At 45.1% G+C, this 19,137-nt stretch overlaps 29 non-coding genes across 29 annotated transcripts; all 29 read right to left on the bottom strand.

Moving 5' to 3' along the window:
- Positions 1–293: 293 nt before the first annotated feature.
- On the bottom strand, positions 294–365 carry trnaa-cgc (transfer RNA alanine (anticodon CGC)). The gene has a single exon. It is a non-coding gene; the product is annotated as a tRNA-Ala (tRNA).
- Positions 366–975: 610 nt separating this feature from the next.
- Positions 976–1,047, bottom strand: trnat-cgu (transfer RNA threonine (anticodon CGU)). Its single transcript has one exon. It is a non-coding gene; the product is annotated as a tRNA-Thr (tRNA).
- Positions 1,048–1,594: 547 nt separating this feature from the next.
- Positions 1,595–1,666, bottom strand: trnaa-cgc (transfer RNA alanine (anticodon CGC)). Its single transcript has one exon. It is a non-coding gene; the product is annotated as a tRNA-Ala (tRNA).
- Positions 1,667–2,276: 610 nt separating this feature from the next.
- Positions 2,277–2,348, bottom strand: trnat-cgu (transfer RNA threonine (anticodon CGU)). The gene has a single exon. It is a non-coding gene; the product is annotated as a tRNA-Thr (tRNA).
- Positions 2,349–2,895: 547 nt separating this feature from the next.
- trnaa-cgc (transfer RNA alanine (anticodon CGC)) lies at positions 2,896–2,967 on the bottom strand. The gene has a single exon. It is a non-coding gene; the product is annotated as a tRNA-Ala (tRNA).
- A 610-nt stretch (positions 2,968–3,577) lies between these two features.
- Positions 3,578–3,649, bottom strand: trnat-cgu (transfer RNA threonine (anticodon CGU)). The gene has a single exon. It is a non-coding gene; the product is annotated as a tRNA-Thr (tRNA).
- A 547-nt stretch (positions 3,650–4,196) lies between these two features.
- trnaa-agc (transfer RNA alanine (anticodon AGC)) lies at positions 4,197–4,268 on the bottom strand. The gene has a single exon. It is a non-coding gene; the product is annotated as a tRNA-Ala (tRNA).
- A 610-nt stretch (positions 4,269–4,878) lies between these two features.
- trnat-cgu (transfer RNA threonine (anticodon CGU)) lies at positions 4,879–4,950 on the bottom strand. Its single transcript has one exon. It is a non-coding gene; the product is annotated as a tRNA-Thr (tRNA).
- Positions 4,951–5,504: 554 nt separating this feature from the next.
- trnaa-cgc (transfer RNA alanine (anticodon CGC)) lies at positions 5,505–5,576 on the bottom strand. The gene has a single exon. It is a non-coding gene; the product is annotated as a tRNA-Ala (tRNA).
- A 610-nt stretch (positions 5,577–6,186) lies between these two features.
- On the bottom strand, positions 6,187–6,258 carry trnat-cgu (transfer RNA threonine (anticodon CGU)). The gene has a single exon. It is a non-coding gene; the product is annotated as a tRNA-Thr (tRNA).
- Positions 6,259–6,805: 547 nt separating this feature from the next.
- On the bottom strand, positions 6,806–6,877 carry trnaa-cgc (transfer RNA alanine (anticodon CGC)). The gene has a single exon. It is a non-coding gene; the product is annotated as a tRNA-Ala (tRNA).
- Positions 6,878–7,487: 610 nt separating this feature from the next.
- On the bottom strand, positions 7,488–7,559 carry trnat-cgu (transfer RNA threonine (anticodon CGU)). The gene has a single exon. It is a non-coding gene; the product is annotated as a tRNA-Thr (tRNA).
- A 547-nt stretch (positions 7,560–8,106) lies between these two features.
- Positions 8,107–8,178, bottom strand: trnaa-agc (transfer RNA alanine (anticodon AGC)). The gene has a single exon. It is a non-coding gene; the product is annotated as a tRNA-Ala (tRNA).
- A 610-nt stretch (positions 8,179–8,788) lies between these two features.
- On the bottom strand, positions 8,789–8,860 carry trnat-cgu (transfer RNA threonine (anticodon CGU)). The gene has a single exon. It is a non-coding gene; the product is annotated as a tRNA-Thr (tRNA).
- A 547-nt stretch (positions 8,861–9,407) lies between these two features.
- Positions 9,408–9,479, bottom strand: trnaa-cgc (transfer RNA alanine (anticodon CGC)). The gene has a single exon. It is a non-coding gene; the product is annotated as a tRNA-Ala (tRNA).
- Positions 9,480–10,078: 599 nt separating this feature from the next.
- On the bottom strand, positions 10,079–10,150 carry trnat-cgu (transfer RNA threonine (anticodon CGU)). Its single transcript has one exon. It is a non-coding gene; the product is annotated as a tRNA-Thr (tRNA).
- Positions 10,151–10,697: 547 nt separating this feature from the next.
- trnaa-cgc (transfer RNA alanine (anticodon CGC)) lies at positions 10,698–10,769 on the bottom strand. Its single transcript has one exon. It is a non-coding gene; the product is annotated as a tRNA-Ala (tRNA).
- Positions 10,770–11,379: 610 nt separating this feature from the next.
- Positions 11,380–11,451, bottom strand: trnat-cgu (transfer RNA threonine (anticodon CGU)). The gene has a single exon. It is a non-coding gene; the product is annotated as a tRNA-Thr (tRNA).
- A 547-nt stretch (positions 11,452–11,998) lies between these two features.
- On the bottom strand, positions 11,999–12,070 carry trnaa-cgc (transfer RNA alanine (anticodon CGC)). The gene has a single exon. It is a non-coding gene; the product is annotated as a tRNA-Ala (tRNA).
- A 609-nt stretch (positions 12,071–12,679) lies between these two features.
- Positions 12,680–12,751, bottom strand: trnat-cgu (transfer RNA threonine (anticodon CGU)). Its single transcript has one exon. It is a non-coding gene; the product is annotated as a tRNA-Thr (tRNA).
- Positions 12,752–13,298: 547 nt separating this feature from the next.
- Positions 13,299–13,370, bottom strand: trnaa-cgc (transfer RNA alanine (anticodon CGC)). The gene has a single exon. It is a non-coding gene; the product is annotated as a tRNA-Ala (tRNA).
- A 610-nt stretch (positions 13,371–13,980) lies between these two features.
- trnat-cgu (transfer RNA threonine (anticodon CGU)) lies at positions 13,981–14,052 on the bottom strand. The gene has a single exon. It is a non-coding gene; the product is annotated as a tRNA-Thr (tRNA).
- Positions 14,053–14,599: 547 nt separating this feature from the next.
- trnaa-cgc (transfer RNA alanine (anticodon CGC)) lies at positions 14,600–14,671 on the bottom strand. The gene has a single exon. It is a non-coding gene; the product is annotated as a tRNA-Ala (tRNA).
- A 610-nt stretch (positions 14,672–15,281) lies between these two features.
- Positions 15,282–15,353, bottom strand: trnat-cgu (transfer RNA threonine (anticodon CGU)). Its single transcript has one exon. It is a non-coding gene; the product is annotated as a tRNA-Thr (tRNA).
- A 547-nt stretch (positions 15,354–15,900) lies between these two features.
- Positions 15,901–15,972, bottom strand: trnaa-cgc (transfer RNA alanine (anticodon CGC)). Its single transcript has one exon. It is a non-coding gene; the product is annotated as a tRNA-Ala (tRNA).
- A 610-nt stretch (positions 15,973–16,582) lies between these two features.
- Positions 16,583–16,654, bottom strand: trnat-cgu (transfer RNA threonine (anticodon CGU)). The gene has a single exon. It is a non-coding gene; the product is annotated as a tRNA-Thr (tRNA).
- A 547-nt stretch (positions 16,655–17,201) lies between these two features.
- Positions 17,202–17,273, bottom strand: trnaa-cgc (transfer RNA alanine (anticodon CGC)). Its single transcript has one exon. It is a non-coding gene; the product is annotated as a tRNA-Ala (tRNA).
- Positions 17,274–17,882: 609 nt separating this feature from the next.
- Positions 17,883–17,954, bottom strand: trnat-cgu (transfer RNA threonine (anticodon CGU)). Its single transcript has one exon. It is a non-coding gene; the product is annotated as a tRNA-Thr (tRNA).
- A 547-nt stretch (positions 17,955–18,501) lies between these two features.
- trnaa-cgc (transfer RNA alanine (anticodon CGC)) lies at positions 18,502–18,573 on the bottom strand. Its single transcript has one exon. It is a non-coding gene; the product is annotated as a tRNA-Ala (tRNA).
- Positions 18,574–19,137: the final 564 nt, after the last annotated feature.

Raw genomic sequence — 19,137 nt, 5'->3', positions numbered from 1 at the left:
AATTCTGCTCTAAACACTAAGGAACATGCAGAAGCTCTAAAGGTTCTGTACACAGGCAGATATGCTGGGGATTGCAGGTTTCCAATATGGGTTCTGGCGTGACCACAAAGAGCCAGCAGCCGGCCAGGGATGATACACAAAAAGCCTGCATGTACTATGAACCTGTGCCTGTCCAGAATGCAGTCCTCAAGCCAGAGTATGCATTCAGTACAGACTTGTACAGAGCATTTCTAGAGGGCAGTTGTACAAACGTTAGGGCAAATTAGGCTATTCTAACAATTCAGTATATAAGATGGAGCTGCTGGGGATTGAACCCAGGACCTTGTACATGCGAAGCAAACACTTTACCACTGAGCTACATCCCCATGTTATTTACTCTTCCTTTATCTTTGGAAGCTGATCGTGCAAAGTCATGGGTGCTAACATTAAAAATAGGTCCAAAAACTTCTGAACAGAATGCCTTCTAGAAGGTGTCGCTACCCAATTTGAACCGGGAACTCGATTTGGACTACACAGGCAATTAATTGAACATAATTTTAGTCTTTTGAATGCTGGTGAAAACTAACGGCAACCATACAACACGTTGAAAATATGCTCACATGGAGCCCTTCATTTTCTGCCTGCAAGCACATGGCACACTTCTTGCCACCAGTCTGCCAAGTCCCAAAGGTAGGGTTCCAGTGTGGGTTCTGGTGTGACCTCAACCGGCCAGCAGTCTGCAAGTGATGCTACACAAAAACATTGCATCTTATAAGGATCTGTGTCTGTCTAGCATGAAGGCTTGTGGCAGTCCTCTAGCTACAGCAAAGCCTTATGTACAGAGTACCCAGAGCCAGCTGGAGGGTTCCAGTGAATGCATTGGATAGACATCTACTAGCCAAAAGTTTGTAAGGAATGTTCCACAAAAAAGTCAGCTACTACGGACCTACTATGCCGCTCAAAATCTCGAGATTCCGGAATTAGGACGGACATACAAGGCATGAACGGGGATCGAACCCGTGGTCTTCGGTTTACGAGACCGACGCCTTACCACTTGGCCATCACGCCTTGGCTACAAAATGACACCTGGATGTTGACCAGACACATAAGTTTCCTACCAACTTGTGTTGGAAGAGTTTCAAAATGAAAACATCCTTCTGACTCATGAGTAAGTCAATGGATGGTGTTCCAGCAGCATCAGTAGTATCAGCATGAAGTATGACAGCATAAACTTCTGAACAGAACCCCTTTTAGAGGATGATGCTACCTGATTTGAATCGGAAACTGGAAATTTCGACAATGCATGAGTGTAACTGAATGTCAATTCTGCTCTAAGCACTAAGGAACATGCAGAAGCTCTAAAGTTTCTGTACACAGGCAGATATGCTGGGGATTGCAGGTTTCCAATATGGGTTCTGGCGTGACCTCAAAGAGCCAGCAGCCTGCCAGGGATGATACACAAAAAGCCTGCATGTACTATGGACCTGTGCCTGTCCAGAATGCAGTCCTCAAGCCAGAGTATGCATTCAGTACAGACTTGTACAGAGCTTTTCTAGAGGGCACTTGTACAAACGTTAGGGCAAATTAGGCTAATCTAACAATTCAGTATATAAGATGGAGATGCTGGGGATTGAACCCAGGACCTTGTACATGCGAAGCACACGCTCTACCACTGAGCTACATCCCCATGTTATTGACTCTTCCTTTATCTTTGGAAGCTGATCGTGCAAAGTCATGGGTGCTAACATTAAAAATAGCTCCAAAAACTTCTGAACAGAATGCCTTCTAGAAGGTGTCGCTACCCAATTTGAACCGGGAACTCGATTTGGACTACACAGGCAATTAATTGAACATAATTTTCGTCTTTTGAATGCTGGGGAAAACTAACGGCAACCATACAACACGTTGAAAATATGCTCACATGGAGCCCTTCATTTTCTGCCTGCAAGCACATGGCACACTTCTTGCCACCAGTCTGCCAAGTCCCAAAGGTAGGGTTCCAGTGTGGGTTCTGGTGTGACCTCAACCGGCCAGCAGTCTGCAAGTGATGCTACACAAAAACATTGCATCTTATAAGGATCTGTGTCTGTCTAGCATGAAGGCTTGTGGCAGTCCTCTAGCTACAGCAAAGCCTTATGTACAGAGTACCCAGAGCCAGCTGGAGGGTTCCAGTGAATGCATTGGATAGACATCTACTAGCCAAAGGTTTGTAAGGAATGTTCCACAAAAAAGTCAGCTACTACGGACCTACTATGCCGCTCAAAATCTCGAGATTCCGGAATTAGGACGGACATACAAGGCATGAACGGGGATCGAACCCGTGGTCTTCGGTTTACGAGACCGACGCCTTACCACTTGGCCATCACGCCTTGGCTGCAAAATGACACCTGGATGTTGACCAGACACATAAGTTTCCTACCAACTTGTGTTGGAAGAGTTTCAAAATGAAAACATCCTTCTGACTCATGAGTAAGTCAATGGATGGTGTTCCAGCAGCATCAGTAGTATCAGCATGAAGTATGACAGCATAAACTTCTGAACAGAACCCCTTTTAGAGGATGATGCTACCTGATTTGAATCGGAAACCGGAAATTTCCACAATGCATGAGTGTAACTGAATGTCAATTCTGCTCTAAGCACTAAGGAACATGCAGAAGCTCTAAAGGTTCTGTACACAGGCAGAGATGCTGGGGATTGCAGGTTTCCAATATGGGTTCTGGCGTGACCTCAAAGAGCCAGCAGCCGGCCAGGGATGATACACAAAAAGCCTGCATGTACTATGAACCTGTGCCTGTCCAGAATGCAGTCCTCAAGCCAGAGTATGCATTCAGTACAGACTTGTACAGAGCATTTCTAGAGGGCAGTTGTACAAACGTTAGGGCAAATTAGGCTATTCTAACAATTCAGTATATAAGATGGAGCTGCTGGGGATTGAACCCAGGACCTTGTACATGCGAAGCACACACTTTACCACTGAGCTACATCCCCATGTTATTTACTCTTCCTTTATCTTTGGAAGCTGATCGTGCAAAGTCATGGGTGCTAACATTAAAAATAGGTCCAAAAACTTCTGAACAGAATGCCTTCTAGAAGGTGTCGCTACCCAATTTGAACCGGGAACTCGATTTGGACTACACAGGCAATTAATTGAACATAATTTTAGTCTTTTGAATGCTGGTGAAAACTAACGGCAACCATACAACACGTTGAAAATATGCTCACATGGAGCCCTTCATTTTCTGCCTGCAAGCACATGGCACACTTCTTGCCACCAGTCTGCCAAGTCCCAAAGGTAGGGTTCCAGTGTGGGTTCTGGTGTGACCTCAACCGGCCAGCAGTCTGCAAGTGATGCTACACAAAAACATTGCATCTTATAAGGATCTGTGTCTGTCTAGCATGAAGGCTTGTGGCAGTCCTCTAGCTACAGCAAAGCCTTATGTACAGAGTACCCAGAGCCAGCTGGAGGGTTCCAGTGAATGCATTGGATAGACATCTACTAGCCAAAAGTTTGTAAGGAATGTTCCACAAAAAAGTCAGCTACTACGGACCTACTATGCCGCTCAAAATCTCAAGATACCGGGATTAGGACGGACATACAAGGCATGAACGGGGATCGAACCCGTGGTCTTCGGTTTACGAGACCGACGCCTTACCACTTGGCCATCACGCCTTGGCTACAAAATGACACCTGGATGTTGACCAGACACATAAGTTTCCTACCAACTTGTGTTGGAAGAGTTTCAAAATGAAAACATCCTTCTGACTCATGAGTAAGTCAATGGATGGTGTTCCAGCAGCATCAGTAGTATCAGCATGAAGTATGACAGCATAAACTTCTGAACAGAACCCCTTTTAGAGGATGATGCTACCTGATTTGAATCGGAAACTGGAAATTTCGACAATGCATGAGTGTAACTGAATGTCAATTCTGCTCTAAGCACTAAGGAACATGCAGAAGCTCTAAAGTTTCTGTACACAGGCAGATATGCTGGGGATTGCAGGTTTCCAATATGGGTTCTGGCGTGACCTCAAAGAGCCAGCAGCCTGCCAGGGATGATACACAAAAAGCCTGCATGTACTATGGACCTGTGCCTGTCCAGAATGCAGTCCTCAAGCCAGAGTATGCATTCAGTACAGACTTGTACAGAGCTTTTCTAGAGGGCAGATGTACAAACGTTAGGGCAAATTAGGCTAATCTAACAATTCAGTATATAAGATGGAGATGCTGGGGATTGAACCCAGGACCTTGTACATGCTAAGCACACGCTCTACCACTGAGCTACATCCCCATGTTATTGACTCTTCCTTTATCTTTGGAAGCTGATCGTGCAAAGTCATGGGTGCTAACATTAAAAATAGCTCCAAAAACTTCTGAACAGAATGCCTTCTAGAAGGTGTCGCTACCCAATTTGAACCGGGAACTCGATTTGGACTACACAGGCAATTAATTGAACATAATTTTAGAGTTTTGAATGCTGGTGAAAACTAACGGCAACCATACAACACGTTGAAAATATGCTCACATGGAGCCCTTCATTTTCTGCCTGCAAGCACATGGCACACTTCTTGCCACCAGTCTGCCAAGTCCCAAAGGTAGGGTTCCAGTGTGGGTTCTGGTGTGACCTCAACCGGCCAGCAGTCTGCAAGTGATGCTACACAAAAACATTGCATCTTATAAGGATCTGTGTCTGTCTAGCATGAAGGCTTGTGGCAGTCCTCTAGCTACAGCAAAGCCTTATGTACAGAGTACCCAGAGCCAGCTGGAGGGTTCCAGTGAATGCATTGGATAGACATCTACTAGCCAAAAGTTTGTAAGGAATGTTCCACAAAAAAGTCAGCTACTACGGACCTACTATGCCGCTGAAAATATCGAGATTCCGGAATTAGGACGGACATACAAGGCATGAACGTGGATCGAACCCGTGGTGTTCGGTTTACGAGACCGACGCCTTACCACTTGGCCATCACGCCTTGGCTACAAAATGACACCTGGATGTTGACCAGACACATAAGTTTCCTACCAACTTGTGTTGGAAGAGTTTCAAAATGAAAACATCCTTCTGACTCATGAGTAAGTCAATGGATGGTGTTCCAGCAGCATCAGTAGTATCAGCATGAAGTATGACAGCATAAACTTCTGAACAGAACCCCTTTTAGAGGATGATGCTACCTGATTTGAATCGGAAACCGGAAATTTCGACAATGCATGAGTGTAACTGAATGTCAATTCTGCTCTAAGCACTAAGGAACATGCAGAAGCTCTAAGCTCTAAAGGTTCTGTACACAGGCAGAGATGCTGGGGATTGCAGGTTTCCAATATGGGTTCTGGCGTGACCTCAAAGAGCCAGCAGCCTGCCAGGGATGATACACAAAAAGCCTGCATGTACTATCGACCTGTGCCTGTCCAGAATGCAGTCCTCAAGCCAGAGTATGCATTCAGTACAGACTTGTACAGAGCTTTTCTAGAGGGCAGTTGTACAAACGTTAGGGCAAATTAGGCTAATCTAACAATTCAGTATATAAGATGGAGATGCTGGGGATTGAACCCAGGACCTTGTACATGCGAAGCACACGCTCTACCACTGAGCTACATCCCCATGTTATTGACTCTTCCTTTATCTTTGGAAGCTGATCGTGCAAAGTCATGGGTGCTAACATTAAAAATAGCTCCAAAAACTTCTGAACAGGATGCCTTCTAGAAGGTGTCGCTACCCAATTTGAACCGGGAACTCGATTTGGACTACACAGGCATTTAATTGAACATAATTTTAGTCTTTTGAATGCTGGTGAAAACTAACGGCAACCATACAACACGTTGAAAATATGCTCACATGGAGCCCTTCATTTTCTGCCTGCAAGCACATGGCACACTTCTTGCCACCAGTCTGCCAAGTCCCAAAGGTAGGGTTCCAGTGTGGGTTCTGGTGTGACCTCAACCGGCCAGCAGTCTGCAAGTGATGCTACACAAAAACATTGCATCTTATAAGGATCTGTGTCTGTCTAGCATGAAGGCTTGTGGCAGTCCTCTAGCTACAGCAAAGCCTTATGTACAGAGTACCCAGAGCCAGCTGGAGGGTTCCAGTGAATGCATTGGATAGACATCTACTAGCCAAAAGTTTGTAAGGAATGTTCCACAAAAAAGTCAGCTACTACGGACCTACTATGCCGCTGAAAATATCGAGATTCCGGAATTAGGACGGACATACAAGGCATGAACGGGGATCGAACCCGTGGTCTTCGGTTTACGAGACCGACGCCTTACCACTTGGCCATCACGCCTTGGCTGCAAAATGACACCTGGATGTTGACCAGACACATAAGTTTCCTACCAACTTGTGTTGGAAGAGTTTCAAAATGAAAACATCCTTCTGACTCATGAGTAAGTCAATGGATGGTGTTCCAGCAGCATCAGTAGTATCAGCATGAAGTATGACAGCATAAACTTCTGAACAGAACCCCTTTTAGAGGATGATGCTACCTGATTTGAATCGGAAACCGGAAATTTCCACAATGCATGAGTGTAACTGAATGTCAATTCTGCTCTAAGCACTAAGGAACATGCAGAAGCTCTAAAGGTTCTGTACACAGGCAGAGATGCTGGGGATTGCAGGTTTCCAATATGGGTTCTGGCGTGACCTCAAAGAGCCAGCAGCCGGCCAGGGATGATACACAAAAAGCCTGCATGTACTATGAACCTGTGCCTGTCCAGAATGCAGTCCTCAAGCCAGAGTATGCATTCAGTACAGACTTGTACAGAGCATTTCTAGAGGGCAGTTGTACAAACGTTAGGGCAAATTAGGCTATTCTAACAATTCAGTATATAAGATGGAGCTGCTGGGGATTGAACCCAGGACCTTGTACATGCGAAGCACACACTTTACCACTGAGCTACATCCCCATGTTATTTACTCTTCCTTTATCTTTGGAAGCTGATCGTGCAAAGTCATGGGTGCTAACATTAAAAATAGGTCCAAAAACTTCTGAACAGAATGCCTTCTAGAAGGTGTCGCTACCCAATTTGAACCGGGAACTCGATTTGGACTACACAGGCAATTAATTGAACATAATTTTAGTCTTTTGAATGCTGGTGAAAACTAACGGCAACCATACAACACGTTGAAAATATGCTCACATGGAGCCCTTCATTTTCTGCCTGCAAGCACATGGCACACTTCTTGCCACCAGTCTGCCAAGTCCCAAAGGTAGGGTTCCAGTGTGGGTTCTGGTGTGACCTCAACCGGCCAGCAGTCTGCAAGTGATGCTACACAAAAACATTGCATCTTATAAGGATCTGTGTCTGTCTAGCATGAAGGCTTGTGGCAGTCCTCTAGCTACAGCAAAGCCTTATGTACAGAGTACCCAGAGCCAGCTGGAGGGTTCCAGTGAATGCATTGGATAGACATCTACTAGCCAAAAGTTTGTAAGGAATGTTCCACAAAAAAGTCAGCTACTACGGACCTACTATGCCGCTCAAAATCTCAAGATACCGGGATTAGGACGGACATACAAGGCATGAACGGGGATCGAACCCGTGGTCTTCGGTTTACGAGACCGACGCCTTACCACTTGGCCATCACGCCTTGGCTACAAAATGACACCTGGATGTTGACCAGACACATAAGTTTCCTACCAACTTGTGTTGGAAGAGTTTCAAAATGAAAACATCCTTCTGACTCATGAGTAAGTCAATGGATGGTGTTCCAGCAGCATCAGTAGTATCAGCATGAAGTATGACAGCATAAACTTCTGAACAGAACCCCTTTTAGAGGATGATGCTACCTGATTTGAATCGGAAACTGGAAATTTCGACAATGCATGAGTGTAACTGAATGTCAATTCTGCTCTAAGCACTAAGGAACATGCAGAAGCTCTAAAGTTTCTGTACACAGGCAGATATGCTGGGGATTGCAGGTTTCCAATATGGGTTCTGGCGTGACCTCAAAGAGCCAGCAGCCTGCCAGGGATGATACACAAAAAGCCTGCATGTACTATGGACCTGTGCCTGTCCAGAATGCAGTCCTCAAGCCAGAGTATGCATTCAGTACAGACTTGTACAGAGCTTTTCTAGAGGGCAGATGTACAAACGTTAGGGCAAATTAGGCTAATCTAACAATTCAGTATATAAGATGGAGATGCTGGGGATTGAACCCAGGACCTTGTACATGCTAAGCACACGCTCTACCACTGAGCTACATCCCCATGTTATTGACTCTTCCTTTATCTTTGGAAGCTGATCGTGCAAAGTCATGGGTGCTAACATTAAAAATAGCTCCAAAAACTTCTGAACAGAATGCCTTCTAGAAGGTGTCGCTACCCAATTTGAACCGGGAACTCGATTTGGACTACACAGGCAATTAATTGAACATAATTTTAGAGTTTTGAATGCTGGTGAAAACTAACGGCAACCATACAACACGTTGAAAATATGCTCACATGGAGCCCTTCATTTTCTGCCTGCAAGCACATGGCACACTTCTTGCCACCAGTCTGCCAAGTCCCAAAGGTAGGGTTCCAGTGTGGGTTCTGGTGTGACCTCAACCGGCCAGCAGTCTGCAAGTGATGCTACACAAAAACATTGCATCTTATAAGGATCTGTGTCTGTCTAGCATGAAGGCTTGTGGCAGTCCTCTAGCTACAGCAAAGCCTTATGTACAGAGTACCCAGAGCCAGCTGGAGGGTTCCAGTGAATGCATTGGATAGACATCTACTAGCCAAAAGTTTGTAAGGAATGTTCCACAAAAAAGTCAGCTACTACGGACCTACTATGCCGCTGAAAATATCGAGATTCCGGAATTAGGACGGACATACAAGGCATGAACGTGGATCGAACCCGTGGTGTTCGGTTTACGAGACCGACGCCTTACCACTTGGCCATCACGCCTTGGCTACAAAATGACACCTGGATGTTGACCAGATACATAAGTTTCCTACCAACTTGTGTTGGAAGAGTTTCAAAATGAAAACATCCTTCTGACTCATGAGTAAGTCAATGGATGGTGTTCCAGCAGCATCAGTAGTATCAGCATGAAGTATGACAGCATAAACTTCTGAACAGAACCCCTTTTAGAGGATGATGCTACCTGATTTGAATCGGAAACTGGAAATTTCGACAATGCATGAGTGTAACTGAATGTCAATTCTGCTCTAAACACTAAGGAACATGCAGAAGCTCTAAAGGTTCTGTACACAGGCAGATATGCTGGGGATTGCAGGTTTCCAATATGGGTTCTGGCGTGACCACAAAGAGCCAGCAGCCGGCCAGGGATGATACACAAAAAGCCTGCATGTACTATGAACCTGTGCCTGTCCAGAATGCAGTCCTCAAGCCAGAGTATGCATTCAGTACAGACTTGTACAGAGCATTTCTAGAGGGCAGTTGTACAAACGTTAGGGCAAATTAGGCTATTCTAACAATTCAGTATATAAGATGGAGCTGCTGGGGATTGAACCCAGGACCTTGTACATGCGAAGCAAACACTTTACCACTGAGCTACATCCCCATGTTATTTACTCTTCATTTATCTTTGGAAGCTGATCGTGCAAAGTCATGGGTGCTAACATTAAAAATAGGTCCAAAAACTTCTGAACAGAATGCCTTCTAGAAGGTGTCGCTACCCAATTTGAACCGGGAACTCGATTTGGACTACACAGGCAATTAATTGAACATAATTTTAGTCTTTTGAATGCTGGTGAAAACTAACGGCAACCATACAACACGTTGAAAATATGCTCACATGGAGCCCTTCATTTTCTGCCTGCAAGCACATGGCACACTTCTTGCCACCAGTCTGCCAAGTCCCAAAGGTAGGGTTCCAGTGTGGGTTCTGGTGTGACCTCAACCGGCCAGCAGTCTGCAAGTGATGCTACACAAAAACATTGCATCTTATAAGGATCTGTGTCTGTCTAGCATGAAGGCTTGTGGCAGTCCTCTAGCTACAGCAAAGCCTTATGTACAGAGTACCCAGAGCCAGCTGGAGGGTTCCAGTGAATGCATTGGATAGACATCTACTAGCCAAAAGTTTGTAAGGAATGCTCCACAAAAAAGTCAGCTACTACACCGCTGAAAATATCGAGATTCCGGAATTAGGACGGACATACAAGGCATGAACGTGGATCGAACCCGTGGTGTTCGGTTTACGAGACCGACGCCTTACCACTTGGCCATCACACCTTGGCTACAAAATGACACCTGGATGTTGACCAGACACATAAGTTTCCTACCAACTTGTGTTGGAAGAGTTTCAAAATGAAAACATCCTTCTGACTCATGAGTAAGTCAATGGATTCTATTCCAGCAGCATCAGTAGTATCAGCATGAAGTATGACAGCATAAACTTCTGAACAGAACCCCTTTTAGAGGATGATGCTACCTGATTTGAATCGGAAACTGGAAATTTCGACAATGCATGAGTGTAACTGAATGTCAATTCTGCTCTAAGCACTAAGGAACATGCAGAAGCTCTAAAGTTTCTGTACACAGGCAGATATGCTGGGGATTGCAGGTTTCCAATATGGGTTCTGGCGTGACCTCAAAGAGCCAGCAGCCTGCCAGGGATGATACACAAAAAGCCTGCATGTACTATGGACCTGTGCCTGTCCAGAATGCAGTCCTCAAGCCAGAGTATGCATTCAGTACAGACTTGTACAGAGCTTTTCTAGAGGGCAGATGTACAAACGTTAGGGCAAATTAGGCTAATCTAACAATTCAGTATATAAGATGGAGATGCTGGGGATTGAACCCAGGACCTTGTACATGCGAAGCACACGCTCTACCACTGAGCTACATCCCCATGTTATTGACTCTTCCTTTATCTTTGGAAGCTGATCGTGCAAAGTCATGGGTGCTAACATTAAAAATAGCTCCAAAAACTTCTGAACAGAATGCCTTCTAGAAGGTGTCGCTACCCAATTTGAACCGGGAACTCGATTTGGACTACACAGGCAATTAATTGAACATAATTTTAGAGTTTTGAATGCTGGTGAAAACTAACGGCAACCATACAACACGTTGAAAATATGCTCACATGGAGCCCTTCATTTTCTGCCTGCAAGCACATGGCACACTTCTTGCCACCAGTCTGCCAAGTCCCAAAGGTAGGGTTCCAGTGTGGGTTCTGGTGTGACCTCAACCGGCCAGCAGTCTGCAAGTGATGCTACACAAAAACATTGCATCTTATAAGGATCTGTGTCTGTCTAGCATGAAGGCTTGTGGCAGTCCTCTAGCTACAGCAAAGCCTTATGTACAGAGTACCCAGAGCCAGCTGGAGGGTTCCAGTGAATGCATTGGATAGACATCTACTAGCCAAAAGTTTGTAAGGAATGTTCCACAAAAAAGTCAGCTACTACGGACCTACTATGCCGCTGAAAATATCGAGATTCCGGAATTAGGACGGACATACAAGGCATGAACATGGATCGAACCCGTGGTGTTCGGTTTACGAGACCGACGCCTTACCACTTGGCCATCACGCCTTGGCTACAAAATGACACCTGGATGTTGACCAGATACATAAGTTTCCTACCAACTTGTGTTGGAAGAGTTTCAAAATGAAAACATCCTTCTGACTCATGAGTAAGTCAATGGATGGTGTTCCAGCAGCATCAGTAGTATCAGCATGAAGTATGACAGCATAAACTTCTGAACAGAACCCCTTTTAGAGGATGATGCTACCTGATTTGAATCGGAAACTGGAAATTTCGACAATGCATGAGTGTAACTGAATGTCAATTCTGCTCTAAACACTAAGGAACATGCAGAAGCTCTAAAGGTTCTGTACACAGGCAGATATGCTGGGGATTGCAGGTTTCCAATATGGGTTCTGGCGTGACCTCAAAGAGCCAGCAGCCTGCCAGGGATGATACACAAAAAGCCTGCATGTACTATGAACCTGTGCCTGTCCAGAATGCAGTCCTCAAGCCAGAGTATGCATTCAGTACAGACTTGTACAGAGCATTTCTAGAGGGCAGTTGTACAAACGTTAGGGCAAATTAGGCTATTCTAACAATTCAGTATATAAGATGGAGCTGCTGGGGATTGAACCCAGGACCTTGTACATGCGAAGCAAACACTTTACCACTGAGCTACATCCCCATGTTATTTACTCTTCCTTTATCTTTGGAAGCTGATCGTGCAAAGTCATGGGTGCTAACATTAAAAATAGGTCCAAAAACTTCTGAACAGAATGCCTTCTAGAAGGTGTCGCTACCCAATTTGAACCGGGAACTCGATTTGGACTACACAGGCAATTAATTGAACATAATTTTAGTCTTTTGAATGCTGGTGAAAACTAACGGCAACCATACAACACGTTGAAAATATGCTCACATGGAGCCCTTCATTTTCTGCCTGCAAGCACATGGCACACTTCTTGCCACCAGTCTGCCAAGTCCCAAAGGTAGGGTTCCAGTGTGGGTTCTGGTGTGACCTCAACCGGCCAGCAGTCTGCAAGTGATGCTACACAAAAACATTGCATCTTATAAGGATCTGTGTCTGTCTAGCATGAAGGCTTGTGGCAGTCCTCTAGCTACAGCAAAGCCTTATGTACAGAGTACCCAGAGCCAGCTGGAGGGTTCCAGTGAATGCATTGGATAGACATCTACTAGCCAAAAGTTTGTAAGGAATGCTCCACAAAATGTCAGCTACTACGGACCTACTATGCCGCTCAAAATCTCGAGATTCCGGAATTAGGACGGACATACAAGGCATGAACGGGGATCGAACCCGTGGTCTTCGGTTTACGAGACCGACGCCTTACCACTTGGCCATCACGCCTTTGCTACAAAATGACACCTGGATCTTGACCAGACACATAAGTTTCCTACCAACTTGTGTTGGAAGAGTTTCAAAATGAAAACATCCTTCTGACTCATGAGTAAGTCAATGGATGGTGTTCCAGCAGCATCAGTAGTATCAGCATGAAGTATGACAGCATAAACTTCTGAACAGAACCCCTTTTAGAGGATGATGCTACCTGATTTGAATCGGAAACTGGAAATTTCGACAATGCATGAGTGTAACTGAATGTCAATTCTGCTCTAAGCACTAAGGAACATGCAGAAGCTCTAAAGTTTCTGTACACAGGCAGATATGCTGGGGATTGCAGGTTTCCAATATGGGTTCTGGCGTGACCTCAAAGAGCCAGCAGCCTGCCAGGGATGATACACAAAAAGCCTGCATGTACTATGGACCTGTGCCTGTCCAGAATGCAGTCCTCAAGCCAGAGTATGCATTCAGTACAGACTTGTACAGAGCTTTTCTAGAGGGCAGATGTACAAACGTTAGGGCAAATTAGGCTAATCTAACAATTCAGTATATAAGATGGAGATGCTGGGGATTGAACCCAGGACCTTGTACATGCGAAGCACACGCTCTACCACTGAGCTACATCCCCATGTTATTGACTCTTCCTTTATCTTTGGAAGCTGATCGTGCAAAGTCATGGGTGCTAACATTAAAAATAGCTCCAAAACCTTCTGAACAGAATGCCTTCTAGAAGGTGTCGCTACCCAATTTGAACCGGGAACTTGATTTGGACTACACAGGCAATTAATTGAACGTAATTTTAGTCTTTTGAATGCTGGTGAAAACTAACGGCAACCATACAACACGTTGAAAATATGCTCACATGGAGCCCTTCATTTTCTGCCTGCAAGCACATGGCACACTTTTTGCCACCAGTCTGCCAAGTCCCAAAGGTAGGGTTCCAGTGTGGGTTCTGGTGTGACCTCAACCGGCCAGCAGTCTGCAAGTGATGCTACACAAAAACATTGCATCTTATAAGGATCTGTGTCTGTCTAGCATGAAGGCTTGTGGCAGTCCTCTAGCTACAGCAAAGCCTTATGTACAGAGTACCCAGAGCCAGCTGGAGGGTTCCAGTGAATGCATTGGATAGACATCTACTAGCCAAAAGTTTGTAAGGAATGCTCCACAAAAAAGTCAGCTACTACGGACCTACTATGCCGCTCAAAATCTCAAGATTCCGGAATTAGGACGGACATACAAGGCATGAACGGGGATCGAACCCGTGGTCTTCGGTTTACGAGACCGACGCCTTACCACTTGGCCATCACTCCTTGGCTACAAAATGACACCTGGATGTTGACCAGACACATAAGTTTCCTACCAACTTGTGTTGGAAGAGTTTCAAAATGAAAACATCCTTCTGACTCATGAGTAAGTCAATGGATGGTGTTCCAGCAGCATCAGTAGTATCAGCATGAAGTATGACAGCATAAACTTCGGAACAGAACCCCTTTTAGAGGATGATGCTACCTGATTTGAATCGGAAACTGGAAATTTCGACAATGCATGAGTGTAACTGAATGTCAATTCTGCTCTAAACACTAAGGAACATGCAGAAGCTCTAAAGGTTCTGTACACAGGCAGATATGCTGGGGATTGCAGGTTTCCAATATGGGTTCTGGCGTGACCTCAAAGAGCCAGCAGCCTGCCAGGGATGATACACAAAAAGCCTGCATGTACTATGGACCTGTGCCTGTCCAGAATGCAGTCCTCAAGCCAGAGTATGCATTCAGTACAGACTTGTACAGAGCTTTTCTAGAGGGCAGATGTACAAACGTTAGGGCAAATTAGGCTAATCTAACAATTCAGTATATAAGATGGAGATGCTGGGGATTGAACCCAGGACCTTGTACATGCGAAGCACACGCTCTACCACTGAGCTACATCCCCATGTTATTGACTCTTCCTTTATCTTTGGAAGCTGATCGTGCAAAGTCATGGGTGCTAACATTAAAAATAGCTCCAAAACCTTCTGAACAGAATGCCTTCTAGAAGGTGTCGCTACCCAATTTGAACCGGGAACTTGATTTGGACTACACAGGCAATTAATTGAACGTAATTTTAGTCTTTTGAATGCTGGTGAAAACTAACGGCAACCATACAACACGTTGAAAATATGCTCACATGGAGCCCTTCATTTTCTGCCTGCAAGCACATGGCACACTTTTTGCCACCAGTCTGCCAAGTCCCAAAGGTAGGGTTCCAGTGTGGGTTCTGGTGTGACCTCAACCGGCCAGCAGTCTGCAAGTGATGCTACACAAAAACATTGCATCTTATAAGGATCTGTGTCTGTCTAGCATGAAGGCTTGTGGCAGTCCTCTAGCTACAGCAAAGCCTTATGTACAGAGTACCCAGAGCCAGCTGGAGGGTTCCAGTGAATGCATTGGATAGACATCTACTAGCCAAAAGTTTGTAAGGAATGCTCCACAAAAAAGTCAGCTACTACGGACCTACTATGCCGCTCAAAATCTCAAGATTCCGGAATTAGGACGGACATACAAGGCATGAACGGGGATCGAACCCGTGGTCTTCGGTTTACGAGACCGACGCCTTACCACTTGGCCATCACTCCTTGGCTACAAAATGACACCTGGATGTTGACCAGACACATAAGTTTCCTACCAACTTGTGTTGGAAGAGTTTCAAAATGAAAACATCCTTCTGACTCATGAGTAAGTCAATGGATGGTGTTCCAGCAGCATCAGTAGTATCAGCATGAAGTATGACAGCATAAACTTCGGAACAGAACCCCTTTTAGAGGATGATGCTACCTGATTTGAATCGGAAACTGGAAATTTCGACAATGCATGAGTGTAACTGAATGTCAATTCTGCTCTAAACACTAAGGAACATGCAGAAGCTCTAAAGGTTCTGTACACAGGCAGATATGCTGGGGATTGCAGGTTTCCAATATGGGTTCTGGCGTGACCACAAAGAGCCAGCAGCCGGCCAGGGATGATACACAAAAAGCCTGCATGTACTATGAACCTGTGCCTGTCCAGAATGCAGTCCTCAAGCCAGAGTATGCATTCAGTACAGACTTGTACAGAGCATTTCTAGAGGGCAGTTGTACAAACGTTAGGGCAAATTAGGCTATTCTAACAATTCAGTATATAAGATGGAGCTGCTGGGGATTGAACCCAGGACCTTGTACATGCGAAGCACACACTTTACCACTGAGCTACATCCCCATGTTATTTACTCTTCCTTTATCTTTGGAAGCTGATCGTGCAAAGTCATGGGTGCTAACATTAAAAATAGGTCCAAAAACTTCTGAACAGAATGCCTTCTAGAAGGTGTCGCTACCCAATTTGAACCGGGAACTCGATTTGGACTACACAGGCAATTAATTGAACATAATTTTAGTCTTTTGAATGCTGGTGAAAACTAACGGCAACCATACAACACGTTGAAAATATGCTCACATGGAGCCCTTCATTTTCTGCCTGCAAGCACATGGCACACTTCTTGCCACCAGTCTGCCAAGTCCCAAAGGTAGGGTTCCAGTGTGGGTTCTGGTGTGACCTCAACCGGCCAGCAGTCTGCAAGTGATGCTACACAAAAACATTGCATCTTATAAGGATCTGTGTCTGTCTAGCATGAAGGCTTGTGGCAGTCCTCTAGCTACAGCAAAGCCTTATGTACAGAGTACCCAGAGCCAGCTGGAGGGTTCCAGTGAATGCATTGGATAGACATCTACTAGCCAAAAGTTTGTAAGGAATGTTCCACAAAAAAGTCAGCTACTACGGACCTACTATGCCGCTCAAAATCTCAAGATACCGGGATTAGGACGGACATACAAGGCATGAACGGGGATCGAACCCGTGGTCTTCGGTTTACGAGACCGACGCCTTACCACTTGGCCATCACGCCTTGGCTACAAAATGACACCTGGATGTTGACCAGACACATAAGTTTCCTACCAACTTGTGTTGGAAGAGTTTCAAAATGAAAACATCCTTCTGACTCATGAGTAAGTCAATGGATGGTGTTCCAGCAGCATCAGTAGTATCAGCATGAAGTATGACAGCATAAACTTCTGAACAGAACCCCTTTTAGAGGATGATGCTACCTGATTTGAATCGGAAACTGGAAATTTCGACAATGCATGAGTGTAACTGAATGTCAATTCTGCTCTAAGCACTAAGGAACATGCAGAAGCTCTAAAGGTTCTGTACACAGGCAGATATGCTGGGGATTGCAGGTTTCCAATATGGGTTCTGGCGTGACCTCAAAGAGCCAGCAGCCTGCCAGGGATGATACACAAAAAGCCTGCATGTACTATGGACCTGTGCCTGTCCAGAATGCAGTCCTCAAGCCAGAGTATGCATTCAGTACAGACTTGTACAGAGCTTTTCTAGAGGGCAGATGTACAAACGTTAGGGCAAATTAGGCTAATCTAACAATTCAGTATATAAGATGGAGATGCTGGGGATTGAACCCAGGACCTTGTACATGCGAAGCACACGCTCTACCACTGAGCTACATCCCCATGTTATTCACTCTTCCTTTATCTTTGGAAGCTGATCGTGCAAAGTCATGGGTGCTAACATTAAAAATAGCTCCAAAACCTTCTGAACAGAATGCCTTCTAGAAGGTGTCGCTACCCAATTTGAACCGGGAACTCGATTTGGACTACACAGGCAATTATTTGAACGTAATTTTAGTCTTTTGAATGCTGGTGAAAACTAACGGCAACCATACAACACGTTGAAAATATGCTCACATGGAGCCCTTCATTTTCTGCCTGCAAGCACATGGCACACTTTTTGCCACCAGTCTGCCAAGTCCCAAAGGTAGGGTTCCAGTGTGGGTTCTGGTGTGACCTCAACCGGCCAGCAGTCTGCAAGTGATGCTACACAAAAACATTGCATCTTATAAGGATCTGTGTCTGTCTAGCATGAAGGCTTGTGGCAGTCCTCTAGCTACAGCAAAGCCTTATGTACAGAGTACCCAGAGCCAGCTGGAGGGTTCCAGTGAATGCATTGGATAGACATCTACTAGCCAAAAGTTTGTAAGGAATGCTCCACAAAATGTCAGCTACTACGGACCTACTATGCCGCTCAAAATCTCGAGATTCCGGAATTAGGACGGACATACAAGGCATGAACGGGGATCGAACCCGTGGTCTTCGGTTTACGAGACCGACGCCTTACCACTTGGCCATCACGCCTTGGCTACAAAATGACACCTGGATGTTGACCAGACACATAAGTTTCCTACCAACTTGTGTTGGAAGAGTTTCAAAATGAAAACATCCTTCTGACTCATGAGTAAGTCAATGGATGGTGTTCCAGCAGCATCAGTAGTATCAGCATGAAGTATGACAGCATAAACTTCTGAACAGAACCCCTTTTAGAGGATGATGCTACCTGATTTGAATCGGAAACTGGAAATTTCGACAATGCATGAGTGTAACTGAATGTCAATTCTGCTCTAAACACTAAGGAACATGCAGAAGCTCTAAAGGTTCTGTACACAGGCAGATATGCTGGGGATTGCAGGTTTCCAATATGGGTTCTGGCGTGACCACAAAGAGCCAGCAGCCGGCCAGGGATGATACACAAAAAGCCTGCATGTACTATGAACCTGTGCCTGTCCAGAATGCAGTCCTCAAGCCAGAGTATGCATTCAGTACAGACTTGTACAGAGCATTTCTAGAGGGCAGTTGTACAAACGTTAGGGCAAATTAGGCTATTCTAACAATTCAGTATATAAGATGGAGCTGCTGGGGATTGAACCCAGGACCTTGTACATGCGAAGCACACACTTTACCACTGAGCTACATCCCCATGTTATTTACTCTTCCTTTATCTTTGGAAGCTGATCGTGCAAAGTCATGGGTGCTAACATTAAAAATAGGTCCAAAAACTTCTGAACAGAATGCCTTCTAGAAGGTGTCGCTACCCAATTTGAACCGGGAACTCGATTTGGACTACACAGGCAATTAATTGAACATAATTTTAGTCTTTTGAATGCTGGTGAAAACTAACGGCAACCATACAACACGTTGAAAATATGCTCACATGGAGCCCTTCATTTTCTGCCTGCAAGCACATGGCACACTTCTTGCCACCAGTCTGCCAAGTCCCAAAGGTAGGGTTCCAGTGTGGGTTCTGGTGTGACCTCAACCGGCCAGCAGTCTGCAAGTGATGCTACACAAAAACATTGCATCTTATAAGGATCTGTGTCTGTCTAGCATGAAGGCTTGTGGCAGTCCTCTAGCTACAGCAAAGCCTTATGTACAGAGTACCCAGAGCCAGCTGGAGGGTTCCAGTGAATGCATTGGATAGACATCTACTAGCCAAAAGTTTGTAAGGAATGTTCCACAAAAAAGTCAGCTACTACGGACCTAC

This window comes from Brachyhypopomus gauderio, unplaced genomic scaffold, assembly GCF_052324685.1.
Source record: "Brachyhypopomus gauderio isolate BG-103 unplaced genomic scaffold, BGAUD_0.2 sc65, whole genome shotgun sequence".
Taxonomy (NCBI): Eukaryota; Metazoa; Chordata; class Actinopteri; order Gymnotiformes; family Hypopomidae; genus Brachyhypopomus; species Brachyhypopomus gauderio.
The sequence above is the reverse complement of the archived record's forward strand: the minus strand, read 5'-3'. Positions and strand labels throughout refer to the sequence as shown.